Source organism: Sus scrofa, chromosome 8, assembly GCF_054392235.1.
Source record: "Sus scrofa isolate SSC_HxYL_T2T_F1_AM1 chromosome 8, Sscrofa_HxYL_maternal_Yorkshire_Landrace_v2.0, whole genome shotgun sequence".
In the NCBI taxonomy this organism is placed as follows: Eukaryota; Metazoa; Chordata; class Mammalia; order Artiodactyla; family Suidae; genus Sus; species Sus scrofa.
The window spans coordinates 54,856,118-54,874,431 of NC_139390.1; the positions used below are offsets into that span (position 1 = coordinate 54,856,118).

The 18,314-nt window shown below is 36.9% G+C and overlaps 1 pseudogene; it reads right to left on the reverse strand.

The window, feature by feature from the left end:
- Window positions 1-16,717: 16,717 nt before the first annotated feature.
- On the reverse strand, window positions 16,718-17,702 carry LOC110262007 (olfactory receptor 5F1-like; annotated as a pseudogene).
- Window positions 17,703-18,314: the final 612 nt, after the last annotated feature.

Genomic DNA, 18,314 nt, shown 5'->3' on the forward strand with positions numbered 1-18,314 from the left:
GCACCTTATAACTGATTTCCTGAGAGCCAGTGAAAGCATCATCATCCATTAGGGGTTGTGTCAAACTTCCCTGGTGGCAAATGTTCTGTAAGTGTAGAATCTAGAATTATTTTCCCAAATACAGACAGCTGTATTTATTAATTAATTTATTAATTACACACATTCATACTGAGGATGTGCTAAATACCAGGTTCTGCATAGAGGTTAGAGAAATCAACCAAGATTCATATTCCCAGTTGGCAAGGAGTTTCTTGTGGGTGGGTTGATAGAAAATCAACATATAGCCTCAATAAAAATGACAAAGCACATAATGAATCAATGCACAAAATATTTTGAGAACACTATTTAGACAACAATTATTATTATTTATTTTCTTTCAGGAATGTTTCACAGAGCAGAATTTTGGAGAGAATACATCTATAAGAGAATGAAAACATTTTAAAGTTATCTTTATTTCTGGAGAGTGCTTGATATATCCTTGTTTCTGAAGCTGTAGATACTTGGATTAAACATGGGAAAGACAACAGTGTAAAACACTGCAATCACTTTACCAGTGTCTAGGGAGTAGCTGGCTGTGGGAAGTAAGTACATAAACAGAATTGTTACATTGAACAAGGTGACTGCTATGAGATGAGAGGCACAGGTAGAGAAAATTTTGCTTCTACTACCTGAGGACTTGATGTGCAAACAGTGATGAGAATACAGAAGTAAGAGATAAATATGACCACATAAGTGCTGGTCTGGATGAAGCCACACAAGGGAAAGAACAGAAGCTCATTGACATGAGTATCTGCACACAATAAACCCAGGAGAGGTGGGATATCACATAAAAAAATGGTTGATGTTACTGGAGTCATAAAATGGCAGCCTTAATATGAGGGAGACAGGCACCATCAAAGTCATACTTCCTTTGAAGTATACCAACACAATGAAGACTACACAGACTCTCCTGGACATAAGTGTAGAATAGAGCAATGGATTACAGAGGGCTGCATAGCAGTCAAATGACATGGCTGCCAGGATAAGACACTCAGCATTAGCAAAACAACCAAAGAAATATATTTGCAGTGCACAGTCATAGGGAGAAATGATTTTATGGATGCTAAGGAATTCACAAGCATTTTAGGAGTGATTGCTATAGAATAGCTGATGCCCAAGAAAGAAAAGTTGCTGAGAAAATAATAAATGTGGGTTTGAAGGCTTGAGATGATATTAACTAGAATTACTAAAGGTATATTCCACACCACAGTTAGTGTATATAAGAAACACTGGGGAGGAGACAAGATGGCAGAAGAGTAGGGGGACACACTCGCCCTCTCCCACAAACACAACAAAAAAATCACATCTACAGGATAAGTGACTCACAGGGAACAGCAACCAATCGCTGGCAGAAGAACCTAAACTCCAATAATGGCAAGAAGTTTGTGACATTACTAGATAAAACAAGAGAAAAGAGGAGAGTGAGAGAAGGTGAATCCGAGCTGGACGGGCGCTCCCGAAAGGGAACTGCCGAGGAGAAAGGGATCCCACACCCTGGAAAGTCACCTACTCGGGGGAAAGATCAAACAAACTGGAGGAATCTCCAGATGCAGAGAAGAGTGTAGCAGTAAGTTGGAGTTCTGAAAAGCAGATCCAGAACTGAACGGACCATCTGAACTAGGAGCACAGTCACCAAAAATTGAGATGCCTGGGTGGGGGCTGGGTACCGAGTCCTTGGCTCTAGAGGTTAGCCCCCTGGGAATGGGCTGGGGGGGCGGGGTGGAGCAGAGACTGCTTGGGAGGTCTAGAAACCGGTCTGTCAAGTTTGACGGGGCAGAGATTGCCTGGGAGACTAGAAAACAAAGCTGTTGCAGAGGAAGGGAGCAATACTCTAGGGGCGGGGAAGTGGAAAGCCACATCAGAGGGAACCTGGGAGAAGAGCCTGGTCTGAGCCTGTGCTGGGGAGGGGAGAGAAGAAGGGGTGGGTCCCCATAGAATACTCCCCATGCCACAGCAAGCTTACAGGCCCGCTAACTAGCAGAAAGCTGTGCTTCTGAGTGCATCCCCTCCCCCCACCCCCACCACCCCCTACGCACTCGCCGGACCTGGGGCTGCCTGCCATCTGGGAGGGCTGGCCTCAACAATTGCCTGAAGCCTACCACCACAGGGGCTGTCCCTGCACAGGTCTGCTTGCCCTTTGGAGAGGCTACACCCCTCCAGAGCAGCACCAAACACCACCAGCCCCCGAGAAAAGGCCTGCAGCCCAGAAAAGCTAGAACAAGCCTAGCCAGGCTGTGAAAAGATCTGCCTAATTCTCAGATGGTCTGTCTGAGTTGGGCTGCCCTGGGGAGGAGCCTCCTGGGTTTGCAGTGGCCCTGCTATCTGCCCAAGCCCTCAGGGGGAGCCAAACTCTCGTGGATCAGCTGCATAGGACTACCAGCTCCAGGCAGGAACCCCTGCAGCCCAGAAAAGCTGCAACAAGACTGGCCAAATGTGAAAAGATCTCAGACATTCTTTCTGAGTTGGGCTGACCTGGGGAGGAGCCTCTTGGGTTTTCAGTGGCCCAGCTAGCCGCCCCCGCTCTCAGGGGGTGCCGAGCTCTAGCATATCAGCTGCATAGGACTGCCAGCTCCAGGCAGGACCCCCTACAGCCCAGAAAAGCTGCAACAAGACTGGCCAGGTCGTGAAAAGATCTGCCTAATTCTCGAATGGTCTTTCTGAGTTGGGCTGCCCTGGGGAGGAGCCTCTTGGGTTGGCAGCAGCCCAGCTAGCTGCCAAAGCCCTCAGGGGGTGCCGAGCTCTGGTGGATGAGCTGCAAAGGACTGCCAGCTCTCTGCAGGACCCTCTGCAGCCCAGAAAAGCTGCAACAAGCTTGGCCAGAGTGAGAAAAGATCTGCCTACATTCTCAGGCCGTCCTTCTGAGTTGGGCTGCCCTAGGGAAGAGCCTCTTGGGTTCTCAGGGACCCAGATAGCTGCTCCAGCCCCCAGGGGGTGCTTCACTCCTGAGGAATAGCTGCCCAACACCACCAACCCCCTGCAAGAACCCCACAGCCTAAAAACACCAGAGAAAGCTCTGCCTGATCGAGTGAAATCTGCTACCATCGTGGTGTGGACCTCCCAGTCCTGTCTGCCCACAGGAAGTCCGCCTTTGCTTCAAAGAGACCCTGTTAGCCCCATCAACACTCCAGAAAAGCCACACTGCCTCCAAAAAGACTGACCAACAACGCCAGCCCTCAGGAAACATTCCACGACAGTGACAAGGCAAACACTGCCTGGCCACGGAGGGTATACTCCACCAAGAAAAAGAAAAGAGCAAGCAAGATGAAGAAGCTGAGAAACCACCCCCAGTCAAACCAACAGGAGAACTCACCTAAAGCAGTCAACAATGAAACAGATCTCTGCAGTCTGACAGACCTGGATTTCAAAGGAGAAATAGTGACAATACTGAAGGAATTAAGAGAAGATATGAACAGTAATGCAGATACCCTCAGAAAGGAACTAGAAAATATAAGGAGGAGCCAAGAAAAACTAGAACATTCATTTACAGGGATACAAACAGAACTATGGGCAGTAAAAGCCAGAATGAATAATGCAGAAGAACGAATCAGTGATATGGAAGATAGAATAATGGAAATCACCCAATCAGGTCAGCAGATAGAAAACCAAATCAAAAAACAGGAAAGCAATATAAGAGACCTATGGGATAATACAAAGCGGGCCAATCTACGCATAATAGGAATTCCAGAAGGAGTAGAAAAATATAAGGAAATGGAAAATATATTTGAAGAAATTATCGCTGGAAACTTCCCAAATCTAAAGGATACTGAGCTCAAGATACAGGAAGCACAGAGGGCCCCAAACAAGTTGAACCCAAATAGACCCACACCAAGACACATAATAATAAAAATGGCAAAAGTTAGTGATAAAGAGAGGATCCTAAAGGTGGCAAGAGAAAAGCAGAATGTTACCTACAAGGGAACCCCCAAAAGATTATCAGCTGATTTCTCTACAGAAACACTACAGGCCAGGAGGGAATGGCAAGAGATATTTAAAGTGCCAAAAGGAAAAAAAATATGCAACCTAAAATACTCTATCCAGCAAGAATATCATTTAAAATAGAAGGGGAAATAAAAATTTTCCAACAAACAAAAACTAAAAGAATACAGCAACACAAAACCCAGGCTAAAAGAAATACTGAAAGGGCTTCTCTAAACCAAAAAGAAAGGAAGGAAAGGGAAGAAAAAGAAAGAAAAAAAAAGAAGAAGAAGAAGAGGAAGAACTAGGACTGAGGAAACTGCAATCAGAGAGCAGTCACTCAAATAAGCCAGCATACAGATTTAATCATGAACATGCTTCAGACAAAATGAAATTAAATAGAAAAAAAAGAGTCATCAAAATCATAAAATGTGGGCAAGGGATGGTAGGAAATAAATTGACCCTTTTTGTTTGTTTGTTTGAATGTTTCTCTTCTTAATTTTAATATAGTAATGAAGTGTTTGAACCTCCAGGACCCTCAGGCTAAAACACACAATTAAAGGAAGGAGTTAGCATACTGAAAAAACAGGGCAACCACAAGGCAAAACCAAATATTGCATTCGCAAATAATTAAAAAAAAAAAACACTCAAGCAGATAATAACAGGAGACCATCCAACCAAAAAAAAAAAAAGAAAGGAAGAGTGGAGAACCATAGAATCAACTGGAACACAAGGTTCAAAATGGCAATAAATAATCATCTATCAATTATCACCTTAAATGTCAATGAACTGAACGCCCCAATCAAGAGACACAGAGTGGCTGAGTGGATAAAAAGGCAAAAACCTTCAATATGCTGCCTACAAGAAACTCACCTTAGGACAAAGGACACATATAGATTGAAAGTGAAAGGGTGGGGAAAATATTTCACGCCAATAGACATGACAGAAAAGCAGGAGTCGCAACACTCATATCAGACTAAATAGACTTTAAAACAAAAGACATAAAGGAAGACAAAGAAGGACACTACTTAATGATTAAGGGATCCATCCAAGGAGAGGATGTTACTATCATCAACATATGTGGCCCAAATACAGGAGCACCCAGATACATACAACAAATATTAACAGACATAAAGGGAGATACTGATGAGAATACAGTCATAGTAGGAGACCTTAATACCCCCCTCACATCAATGGACAGATCCTCTAGACAGAAAACCAATAAAGCAACAGAGATCCTAAAGGAAACAATAGAAAAGTTAGACTTAACTGATATCTTCAGGACACTACATCCAAAAAGATCAGAATACACATTCTTCTCAAATGCTCATGGAACCTTCTCAAGAATCGACCGCATACTGGGACACAAAGCTAACCTCAACAAATTTAGGAGCATAGAAATTATCTCAAGTATCTTCTCTGACCACAATGCCATGAAATTAGAAATCACCCATGGGAAAAGGAAAGAGAAAAAACCTACTACATGGAGACTAAGCAATATGCTACTAAAAAACCAATGGGTCAATGAGGAAATCAAGAAGGAAATTAAAAAACACCTTGAAACAAATGATAATGAAGACACAACCTCTCACAATCTATGGGATGCTGCGAAAGCAGTGCTCAGAGGGAAATTCATAGTAATACAGGCCTTTCTCCAAAAAGAAGAAAGATCCCAAACTGACAACTTAACCCTCCACCTAAATGAATTAGAAAAAGAAGAACAAAAAAGACCTAAAGTCAGCAGAAGGAAGGAAATTATAAAGATCAAAGAAGAAATCAATAAAATAGAGACTCAAAAAACAATAGAGAAAATTAATAAAACCAAGAGCTGGTTCTTTGAAAAGCAGAACAAAATTGACAAACCCCTGGCCAGACTCACTAAAAAGAGGAGAGAAAGAACCCAAAATAACCAAAATTATAAATGAAAAAGGAGCAATCACAACGGATACAGCAGAAATACAAAAAACCATAGAGAATACTATGAACAAGTATGTGGCAACAAGTTTGACAATCTGGAAGAGATGGACAATTTTCTAGAATCTTACAGCCTGCCAAAACGGAATCAAGAAGAAACAGACCAACTGAACAGACCCATCGCTAGAAATGAAATTGAAGATGTCATAAAAACACTCCCTACAAATAAAAGTCCAGGACCAGATGGCTTCACAGGTGAATTCTATCAAACATATAAAGAGGAATTGGTGCCCATCCTCCTTAAACTCTTTCAAAAGGTTGAAGAAGAAGGAATACTCCCAAAGACATTCTATGATGCCACCATCACCCTCATTCCAAAACCAGACAGAGATACCACCAAAAAAGAAAACTATTGGCCACTATCTTTGATGAATATAGATGCAAAAATTCTCAACAAAATCTTACCCAACCGAATCCAACAACATATCAAAAAGATCATACACCATGACCAGGTGGGGTTCATCCCAGGTTCACAAGGATGGTTCAACATACGCAAATCAATCAGCATCATACAACACATTAACAAAAAAAAAAAGTCAAAAATCATATGATCACCTCAATAGACGCAGAAAAAGCATTTGACAAAGTCCAACATCCATTCATGATCAAGACCCTCGCCAAAGTGGGCATAGAGGGAACATTCCTGAATATAATCAAAGCCCTTTATGATAAACCCACAGCAAATATAATACTCCATGGGGAAAAACTGAAAGCCTTCTCACTCAAATCTGGAACAAGACAGGGATGCCCACTCTCACCACTGCTCTTCAACATAGTTTTGGAAGTCCTAGCCACAGCAATTAGACAAACAAAAGAAATAAAAGGCATCCACATAGGAAGAGAAGAGATAAAACTCTCACTGTATGCAGATGACATGATACTATACCTAGAAAACCCTAAGGACTCAACCCCTAAACTACTTGAACTGATTAATAAATTCAGCAAAGTAGCAGGTTGTAAGATTAACATTCAGAAGTCAGTTGCATTTCTGTATACCAGCAATGAAATATTAGAAAAGGAATACAAATATATGATACCTTTTAAAATTGCACCTCACAAAATCAAATACCTCAGAGTACACCTGACCACGAGGTAAAGGACCTATACGCCAAGAAGTATAAAACTTTAATCAAAGCAATCAAAGAAGATGTAAAGAAATGGAAAGATATTCCATGGTCCTGGACTGGAAAAATCAATATCGTAAAAATGGCCATACTACCCAAAGCAATCGACAGATTCAATGCAATCCCGACCAAATTACCCATGACATTTTTCACAGAACTAGAATAAACAATCCAAACATTTATATGGAACCACAAAAGACCCAGAATCGCCAAAGCAATCCTCAGAAACAAAAACCAAGCAGGAGGCATAACTCTCCCAGACTTCAAGAAATACTACAAAGCCACAGTCATCAAAACAGTGTGGTACTGGTATCAAAACAGACAGACAGACCAATGGAACAGAATAGAGAACCCGGAAATAAACCCTGACACCTATGCTCAGTTAATCTTTGACAAGGGAGGCAAGAGCATAAAATGGGAAAAAAGAAAGTCTATTCAGCAAGCATTGCTGGGAATCCTGGACAGCTGCATGCAAAGCAATGAAACTAGAACACACCCTCACACCATGCACAAAAATAAACTCAAAATGGCTGAAAGACTGAAATATACGACAGGACACCATCAAACTCCTAGAAGAGAACATAGGCAAAACACTCTCTGACATCAACATCATGAATATTTTCTCAGGTCAGTCTCCCAAGGCATCAGAAATAAGAGCAAAAATAAACCCATGGGACCTCATCAAACTGAAAAGCTTTTGCACAGCAGTGGAAACCCAAAAGTAAACAAAAAGACAACTTACAGAATGGGAGAAAATAGTTTCAAATGATGTAATGGACAAGGGCTTAATCTCCAAATGATGCAACTGACAAGGGCTTAATCTCGAGAATATATAAACAACTTATACAACTCAACAGCAAAAAAACCAATCAATCAATGGAAAAATGGGCAAAAGACCTGAATAGACTGTTCTCCAAAGAAGATATACAGATGGCCAGCAAACACATGAGAAAATGCTCAACATCACTGATCATAAGAGAAATGCAAATCAAAACTACTATGAGATACCACCTCACACCAGTCAGAATGGCCATCATTAATAAGTCCACAAATAACAAGTGCTGGAGGGGCTGTGGAGAAAAGGGAACCGTCCTGCACTGTTGGTGGGAATGTAAACTGGTAGAGCCACTATGGAGACAGTTTGGAGATACCTTAGAAATCTATACATAGAACTTCCATATGACCCTGCAATCTCACTCTTGGGCATCTATCTGGACACAACTCTACTTAAAGGAGACACATGCACCTGCATGTTCATCGCAGCCCTATTCACAATAGCCAGGACATGGAAACATCCCAAATGTCCATCGACAGATGAGTGGATTCGGAAGAAGTGGTATATATACACAATGGAATACTACTCAGCCATAAAAAAGGATGACATCATGCCATTTGCAGCAACATGGATGGAACTAGAGAATCTCATACTGAGTGAAATGAGCCAGAAAGACAAAGACAAATACCATATGATATCACTTATAACTGGAATCTAATATCCAGCACAAATGAACATCTCCTCAGAAAAGAAAATCATGGACTTGGAGAAGAGACTTGTGGCTGCCTGATGGGAGAGGGAGGGAGTGGGAGGGATCGGGAGCTTGGGCTTATCAGACACAACTTAGAATAGATTTACAAGGAGATCCTGCTGAATAACATTGAGAACTTTGTCTAGATACTCATGTTGCAACAGAACAAAGGGTGGGGGAAAAATGTAATTGTAGTGTATACATGTAAGGATAACTTGATCCCCTTGCTGTACAGTGGGAAAATAAAATAAAATAAAATGAAATAATAAAAATTGAAAACATAAAATTTCTTCATAATTTGCCTTTGTATCTTGTCATAATTCCTTGACTCTAGGGCACATGTCTTATTTACTGATGCACATCCAGCTCCAAATATGACACTGTTTACCTAGAACACTTCATGGACTCAATAATTTACACATGTACCATTGAATCTTTCCAATGTAATCTTTTCTGTTGTTGGATGTGAATAAAGTATCTAAAATGTGGAGAAAATTAAGATTATAATATACCTTAGGGAAGGGCATATAGTAGAAGTAGGGACAGTTAGGAATTGTGTAGGAGAAGACCGTGGCCAGGTCAGGGTTGATGTAGTATATATATATATATATATATATATATATATATATATATAGTGAGAAGTGATTACAGGATTTGTGTAGTGGTTGTGCCCTAAAATGTTCCTCTGTTTTCTTTTTTAAATTGAAGTGTGGTATATCCATACAGTTTTGATTACCATAGCTTTGTAGTATAGTCTGAAGCCAGCGATAGTGATAGATCCAGATTTGTCCTTTTTGTTAAAACCCCTTTGACTATTCTGGGTCTTTTGTAGTTCCATATGAATTTTAGGATTATTTCTTCCAGCCCTATGAAAAATGTCACGGGTATTTTGTTACATTGAAATTTTACATTGATTTGGGTTGTAAGGACTTTTTAAAAATATTCATCCTTACAATTCATGAACATGGGATATATTTCCATTTCTTTGTATCACCTTCAATTTCCTTCAATGTATTGTAGATTTCAGATTACAGATCTTTTAACCCCTTGATTAATTTAATCATATTTTATTCTTTCTGATTCAATTGTAAATGGAATTTTAAAAATTTTCTTACTGAAAATTCATTATTAGTATAGAGAAAAGCTGTAGTTTTCTCTATACTAATCTTATATATGGCAACATTACTGAATCCATGTATTAGTTTTAATGTTTTTGGTGGATTCTTTAGAGTTTTCTACATATAGTATCTTATTATATGCAAATATAGTAGTTTTATGTCATTCTTTCCAGTTTGAATGCACTTTACTTCATTTTCTTGTCTGATTTCTGCAGCGAGGACTTCCAGCACTATGATAATAGAAGTGACAATAATGAGCCTTCTTGTCTTGTTCCTAATCTTAAAGAAAAGATTTTCAACTTTTCATAATTCTGATTTTAGCTCTGGGTTTGTAATAAAAGATCAATATTATGCTGAAGTACTTTTTTTTTAAATTTTTTAGGCCCCTTCTCCAGTAAATGGATGTTCCTGGGGCAAGGGTCAAATAATAGTTGCAGCTGCAGACTGTGCCACAGACAGGGCAACACCAGATCTGAGACACATCCATGACCTGAGCTGCAGCTTACAGAAATACCAGATCTTTAACACAGTATGCTAGATCAGAGATCCATTCTGCATCTTCACAATATTGGGCCCTTATCCCATTGAGCCACAACAGAAGCTCTGGTATGTTCTTTTTATACACATTTGTTGAGCATTTTTATCATGAATGGATGTTCATATGCTTTTTTAGCAACTAGTTAGATGTTCATGTGATTTTTATCTTTTGTTTTGTTAATGTGGTTAATCATATTTGTTGGTTTGCAGATATTGAACCATTCTTGCATCCCTGGAAGAAATCCCAATTGATCATGATGTGTGATCCTTTTTTACACATTGTTGAATTTGGTTGGCTAATGTTTGGTAGAGGATCTTTACATCTATGATCATCAGATATATAGTCATATAATTTCCTTTATTTAGATTAAATTTCCACTGGCATATTGTAGATGCATGGAAATATATATATACCACACACACATAATCTTAATAATCTTGTCTGATGTCTCTTTGTCATTTTTTCATGCTGCTTTTCATATGGTTTCTAGTTAATATTTTCTTGGTTATTTAAGGCAAACACATAAGTTGTTAATTTTAATTACGTTTTAGTTAATATTAACACATAGACTTTTTTAACGACTTATGTGGTAATTATATCACTTTTAGTATGCAGTGTCCCTTTTAAGTTACCTTATATTTACAGTTTTTTTTCCTTTAGTGACACGCTCTTTTAATAATTTCTTTTTTTTTGGTATTTTATTTTTAAAATTTTTTATTAAGGTATGATTGATTTACAGTGTTTCTTCAATTTTAATAATTTCTTAATTTCTATTGAGATGTGATTTTTCATTTTTACTAATGTCTTTTTATTGAATTATGATCCAGTGTAGAAGTTTGCATTATTTTTTATGTTTTATAGAATGTATTAGTGATTGATCAGAAGATGTGATGTTCTTAGGAGCTCCAAACCTAGTCTGCACAATCCATGTCTACAAGGTTGCTGGTTTGCAATTACCTTTTCTTGTCAATCTGCCAGTTTTCATGACTACCGCATAGTTGTGGCAACTGTGATCCCATTAGTTTAAGTTATGACACCACAAACACTGTTATTCTTACCAAAAAGATCACTTATTAGGAGTATTAAATATCACACAGATCCATATGTCTTTGAACCAATAGGCAGAAAGGTAATTCAGTCAGTAATCTGGATCAGTGGAAAAGTTTTTATATTTGTATTATTAATATATATGGTTTTTCTATAGGACCATTTGGGGATAAAATTTTTAAAAAATCATTGCTTTGTCTTTTTCATGAAAGAATGTCAAAATTTTATTGTTGAAGATGATAAAAAATCCATAAATTTTAGATTGTGTCTAGACAAACATTTTGTACTGCTTTCTTGTGAAAGTTAAAGAAGTGTCCTAGAGCTCATTATAGATCTACTAAATCTGACTCAGGCACTGATGGCATTTCTAATCAAAGGTATATGGGATGAAAATTCAAAGCTAGTGATGACATAGGTAAAGGATAAAACAATGTACATTGACTTTTGATTTCATTGAAGAGACAGAAAAGCACAATAATTTTGCTAATTTTACCTTGATCAGTTAAGATATTTACATATAATTTGAATTTTTGAGAGTCATGGTAGAAATTAGTGGAATGGAATTTGGTGTTTTTGTTTTTTGTTTCATTTCCAGCTTTATTGAGCTATAGTTGACAAAATTTTAATGTAAAGTATAAAATTGTAACATATTTGAAGTGTACAAAGTGGTTATTTGATATATGCATAAATTGTATAATGACAACTGCAACAAATTAAAACATCTATCATATCACATAGCTATCTTTTATCCTAGGATATTTCAAGTATATAATACAATGTTATTAACTATAACATTATTAACTACATAATACAATGCCATTAACCATGTATACATTAGATTCATGAAAACTTTTCATTTTATCACAGAAAGATGGTATTCTTTAAACAATATTCCTCACTTCCCCTCACTCTAGAAATCAGTCTTTCTGCATCTGTTTCTATTATTTTTATTTATTTTTTTATTCCACATATAAATGGTGCATGCAGAATATGTCTTTCTGCATCTGGCTTACTTCACTTAGCATATTGCCCTCCAGATTCATCCATGTTTTCTTTTATTCCAGGATTTCCTTAATTTTTTAACACTGACTAATATCCCAATGCATATAAAACCATATCACCTTTATCCATTCATCTGTTGACAGACACTCAGGGGGTTATCATATCTTGGCTATTGTGAAAAATTCTACAATGAACATAGTATATCTCTCTGAGACAGTGATGTTATTTCTTTGAATATCTCCTTAGAAAAGGGATTGCTGGATCATGTTGCAGTTCTTATTAATTTTTTTGAGGAACTTCCATACTGTTTTCCATAGTGGCTGCACCAATTTACATTCCTACCAAGAGTGTACTAGGATTCTTTTCTGTAGATCCTTGACAACATTGTTATCTCTTTTCCTTTGGTAGTAGAAATCCTACCAAGTGTGAGGTGATAGCTCATTGTGATTCTGATTTGAAAGTCCCTAATAATTAGTGATTTTGGCTTTTTTAAAACACTTGTTGACCATTTCTATGTTATTGGGAAAAGGTCTATTTATGTCCTTTGCCAGCTTTTAATCTATTTTTAAAAAATAATTTTTTTGCTACTGAGTTATATGAGTTTACTATATATTTTGGATATTATCAAATATAGGATACAGGTTTAAAAATGTATTTCTCAATTAAAAGGTAGTCTTTTTATTTTGTTGATAGTTTCCTTTGCTGTGAAGAAGTTTTTTGTTGTTTTCTTTTGTTTTGGGGGATTTTTGTTTGTTTGTTTCATGTAATTTCAATAGTTTATTAGTGCTTTTGTTGCTTGTAATTTTGGTTCATATTAAAAAAATCATTGCCAAGACAAATTCTAAGGGGACTTTTGCCTTATATTTTCTTCTAAGTGTTTTATATTTTCAGACCTTATGTTTAAGTCCTTAATCAATTTGTGTTGATTTTTGTGTGTGGTTTAAGATTGGTGCCCAACTTCATTCATCTGCATGAATACATGAATGAATGCATACTTTACTGTTTCAATAACTATAGTTTTGCAATATAGTTTGCTGGTGCCTCTAGATTTTCTCTTTCTGCTTAAAATTCCTTAGCTATAAGGATGTTTTACATTGCTTAATGCCTAAGTCAAATATAATTGACTGAAAATTAATACAGAATTTCTTTTTAAATAGTTTAGTAAATTACAGGTCTCATAATAGCAATATGTAATTTATTTTTTGCTGGTACTAATAAAGGTTTACATCAAAACTGCAACATTGAAACCAGCAGAGAGTGGATTTAGTGATGCTATAAAGATCTCCAAGGTAGGCAATATTGTCACTGACAAAGAAGATGGGGAAAATGGAAGCACAAACTACAGTTTTAATAAGAGAAAGTGAAATGGAGAAAAAGATCACAAGACAATTTTGATGTATATGCAGGAAACAATCTCTTGGACAGAGTCTGATGTCAGTGACTCAGACTTTAGTATGAAGGTTCTCTACAGTGTGCTAATGTCTTTAAAATCCCATGTGTGTTATATCTCACATCAAATATACCATGCCATAGAGCAGAGCTATGTAAATATTTACCTCTTACGAGCTTCTTATGAAGTTGTCTTCCTAACCATTAGGGGAAAATGTAATAAGTATGCACTTTTAAAGGGAAAAACAATGAATAAGTAGGAAAAAAATCCATTTAGCAGTTGTGGTCTCATTTTGTGGAAAAAAATTTATGCAGTGGCCCCTTTAAGATTAGAAATTGTTTCTTCTCACTTTGCTTCTGCCTCTGTTAATACCATTCTATGAGCCCTAGTTAGTTTTCTCTATTGGGCACTACTATCAAGGGATAAATCTATGTCACTACAATCAGCCATAGAAATGTCTTTAGCATTTGATTTTTAAATGTTCTGTTAGCTGCTTTTGACTGACTTTCACCTATGTCCTCGCCTATAACATACAACTTAGGCATGATATTTTCTGTCATGTGAAATAAAACCTCAATTTTTATTTCTCACGCTTTTCATGCTGATTTTCTCTTTTGCAGCTAAATACGCTTTGTATTTCCATAGCCTTTCCTGGCCTGCTTGTTCTTTTCATCTTTGTTTTATTTTACCAGTGTGTTAATGAATCTCACACACACTCAACACAAACATGGATAATGAATTATATTTTGTAAGTTTGTTTTATAACACAATGTTAAATGATCATACAATTTTGGGAGATCAAGATTTGGAACTGAATTCAGAAACTCGAGTTTTTGACATAACTTTTTAGGAGACTGATATCCTATTTGCAAAACTTTGAAATTCCACTGCCAAGATCCATCACCCCCCTCTTAGGTAACAGATGTAGGCCATAATAATTTTTCTTAAGTGGCTGAAACATCCCAAAGAATATTCTGAGACTTAAGGATAGAGTGTAGGTATATGCAATTCACATTAGTATTAAAATCGCAAAGTTTAAAGAGAATATTAAAGATAGTACACACCAGTTTCCTGGCCAAAGCAGTAAATGACATCTATGTTTAGCAACAAATGACCATATTTCTGCTTTCTGATACCAGACATTGCATTTAGAATACATTCTTTATAATTTATATAAAACTATTTGTTTTAAAAAGCTGTGTATTTCAATAAATTTATATATCATCAATAACGTTCTTTGTTTTTTCTTCTTAAATTGATTCAGATACTTTATATTTGACTTTTTCCCATACACCTGACCATTTAAGTTTTGCCTTCTTGAAATAATAGCATTTATGTTTGTTTTTTAAAACATGATTATTAATTGATACACTATGTTTGATTTTATCTGAGCCCATGAAGGTAAATAAAATTGTTGCTTATCTATTTTTATATTGACTTTATTGTTTTCCATTATAGCTGGTTTACAGTGTCCTGTCAATTTTCTGCTGTACAGCAAGGTGACCCAGTTGCATATACATATATACATCCTTTGTTCTCACATTATCATTGTTGTTTATCTTAGTCTCACAACTACCCTTTACCTAATTGTTGTTTACAAAATGTAAGATTTCCAATTTTTCATAAATCAATGAAATTTATTTTGTACATGTCAGTTTAGAATTAACAAACTAAATAAAAGATTTTTTTTTTCTTTTTAGACCTGCACCTGTGGAACCTGATCAGCCTGCTTCAGGGCCTCTAGGGCCAGGTAATAAACTGCACCTGTGGGGTAAGAGCATGACCCATGGTGTGCGGACAACACTGATGACTTTATGAACATCCCCAAGATGAAGGTCCACTATGTGCACCATTGAGGACAAGGGATGTTAAAACTTGATTATATTTAGTGGTAAGTCAGAAGATCTGCTTTGCCACCTCCAAGATGACTCAAACATCACAGCTTTCATCATGTGACACTTCAGCAGCAAGAGAAAGGGAAGGGGTGTGGGGAAATTCCTTCCAAAAACTTTAAGGGTGTGCTGTCTCCTTAGCAAGCCCTGTCCCACACTCAGTTTCCTCCAGAGTTCTATGAAGCCAGCTACATCTACCTCCATATTAATGCTTGGTTTTAACATTAAGATGCATTTTAATTGATGTTTACTGTCAATTGATAAAAGATTTCCATAAGCATGGAATCCATGAGCCTATTGCAAAATATGTGTGTCAGATTCATCCATTAAACATTGATATACTTGCTTTGGAATTATGCACTGATTAAACTTTGCAGTGGCTGAATGTGTGTGTCTGTGGTTTTGTGTATATTTGTCAGTCTGAATGAGTGAAAGGGAGAGAAGAAACAAAATTTTGAGAAAGGAAGGGAATTGAAGGGAGCTCTGTAGTTGGTACATTCTAACCAGACAGCAGTTTACTTGATAGTATATGTTTGTACAAACTCACCCTTATTATTTAATGAATATATGTGTGTTCTGAAGGAGGGAGAAGGGATATAAAAGGTGGAGAGTCCAAAATATAATTTAGGCATCTCCCCAGGAAATATAAGTCAATAAATTAAAATGGAAATCTATTGTAAATTTAAAATATTATTGACAGATGATTGTTGTTTATAAAATGTAAGGTTTCCAATTTTTAATAAATCAATGAAATTTATTTTTAATAAATCATTAACAATCATTTATGAATCATGAATGGTGAAAAAGAAGGCCCAGAGGAAAAAACAAACAGACAATTACAAATATTTTATATGGCTACAGCCATGTGATATAACTTTTGCCTCTAAATGCTTAATTATTTTCTTCTCTAACCAAGCTTTCATTATGAATAAGCCCTATTTTTGAGAACTTAATGGAAATATAGAATGATTAGGTGAAATTTCCATAGTTTTTTATGTTTGATAACTTATGTTATACCTAATTAGATACAAAACTTTCAGTATTAAAAGAAAATGATTACTTAGAAACTATTCTAATGAAAGGCAGAAAGCTTGTAATAGCATTTTAAAACTAATTAAATACACTATTTAGTTAAGAAAATTAAGCCAACAATCATAGAAATGAAGGGACTCTTTTCCTATTAATTACATTACAAAGAGCCTTCTTTACTTCTTTATTCCTGAGGCTGTAGATCAGAGGGTTCAGCATGGGGATCACCATTGTGTAGAACACAGAAACCACTTTGTCCTGATTCAAGGAGTAGCTGGAAGTAGGTCTCAGATAAGTATAGATGGCAGTGGGATAAAACAGAATTATAGCTGCCAGGTGAGTGGCACAGGTTGAGAATGCTCTGTGTCTCCACTTCCCTGAATGCATACGAAAGATGGAGAAGAGAACGTAGGTGCCAGAAGTGAGGATCACCAGCAGTGTCCCAACCATATTCACACCAGCAACAGTGGACCAGCAACAATGATGCTTTCATTCAGGCATGTGTCAGAACATGACAGTTTAAAAATTGGAGGACTGTCACAGAAATAATGGATGACGTTGGACTTGAAGAATGGCAAACTGTTTACGTAGTTTGTATTGACCATGGAGCTCAATAGTCCTGCAGTAAGACCCCCTCCTTCCATTTTTAGGCAGACTGTCCTGGACATGATCAAGGAGTAAAGTAGAGATTTTCATAATGGTCATAGTGGCCTATATTCATAATGGCCTATGACCACATAACGGTCATAGGCCATTAACCCAAAAAGGATGCATTATACTGTGGCAAAGGCTATAAAGAAGTACATCTGCAAGAAGCAGCCAGCAAAGGAGATGGGTTTTTTTTCTGATAATAAGTCTACCAGCATCTTTGGAGTGATGGTGGATGAATAACTAAAGTCCACTTCTGATAGGACAGCCAGGAAGAAATACATGGATGTGTGAAGTTGTGATCCCATCCTGATTAAGAGGATCATTCCAACATTCCCCAAAGCTGTTAGTGTGTAAATAACAATAAAAAATGCATAAATAGGGTAATCTGTAGCTTTGCCTTGTCTGCTAATCCAAACAGGATGAACTCAGTCAGAAAAGCATATTTTTTTCTGGCCATTTATTATAATTAGAGTACACTTAACTTTGTATTAGTTGTAAATACTTCCTTACCCAAACTTAATAGGAAATAGTAGAAATGCTGATGAGGTCAGTATACATGGGAAAAAATAAACCCTGAGATAATATAGCATAGAAAATAGACTGTTGTAATGGGAAAATTAGTAGACAAATGAATAAGTATTGAGATTTATTAAGCAATTGTCTGTATCTGGTTTAAAGGACTCTCAAATAACTAATCTAAATCCATATAGTCTATTGCAGCTTGGACTGAAATGCAACATATATATTCTTTCTCTTCTAGCCCACATACAAAATGCAAAGCACAGAATTATCCTTGGTGAAGTCTCTCATTCTCTCAACAAGCATGCGGTTTTAACTCAAATTCGTTTTTTTCTCATTAAGACCATTCTGTATATCCTTCAACTCCAAAATCCATGCAATGCCATCCAGAAATCACTCTGTTCTTCCCAAAGCAGCAAACATAGTGACCATTTCAAATAACTATTTTTTGACACCTACTATATTGTGAAGAATGATTTTCTAGTATTTTAACAGTAGTCTCATTCCAGAGTACACTATCAAATCAATGTCATTTAGTAGTAGACTCTAT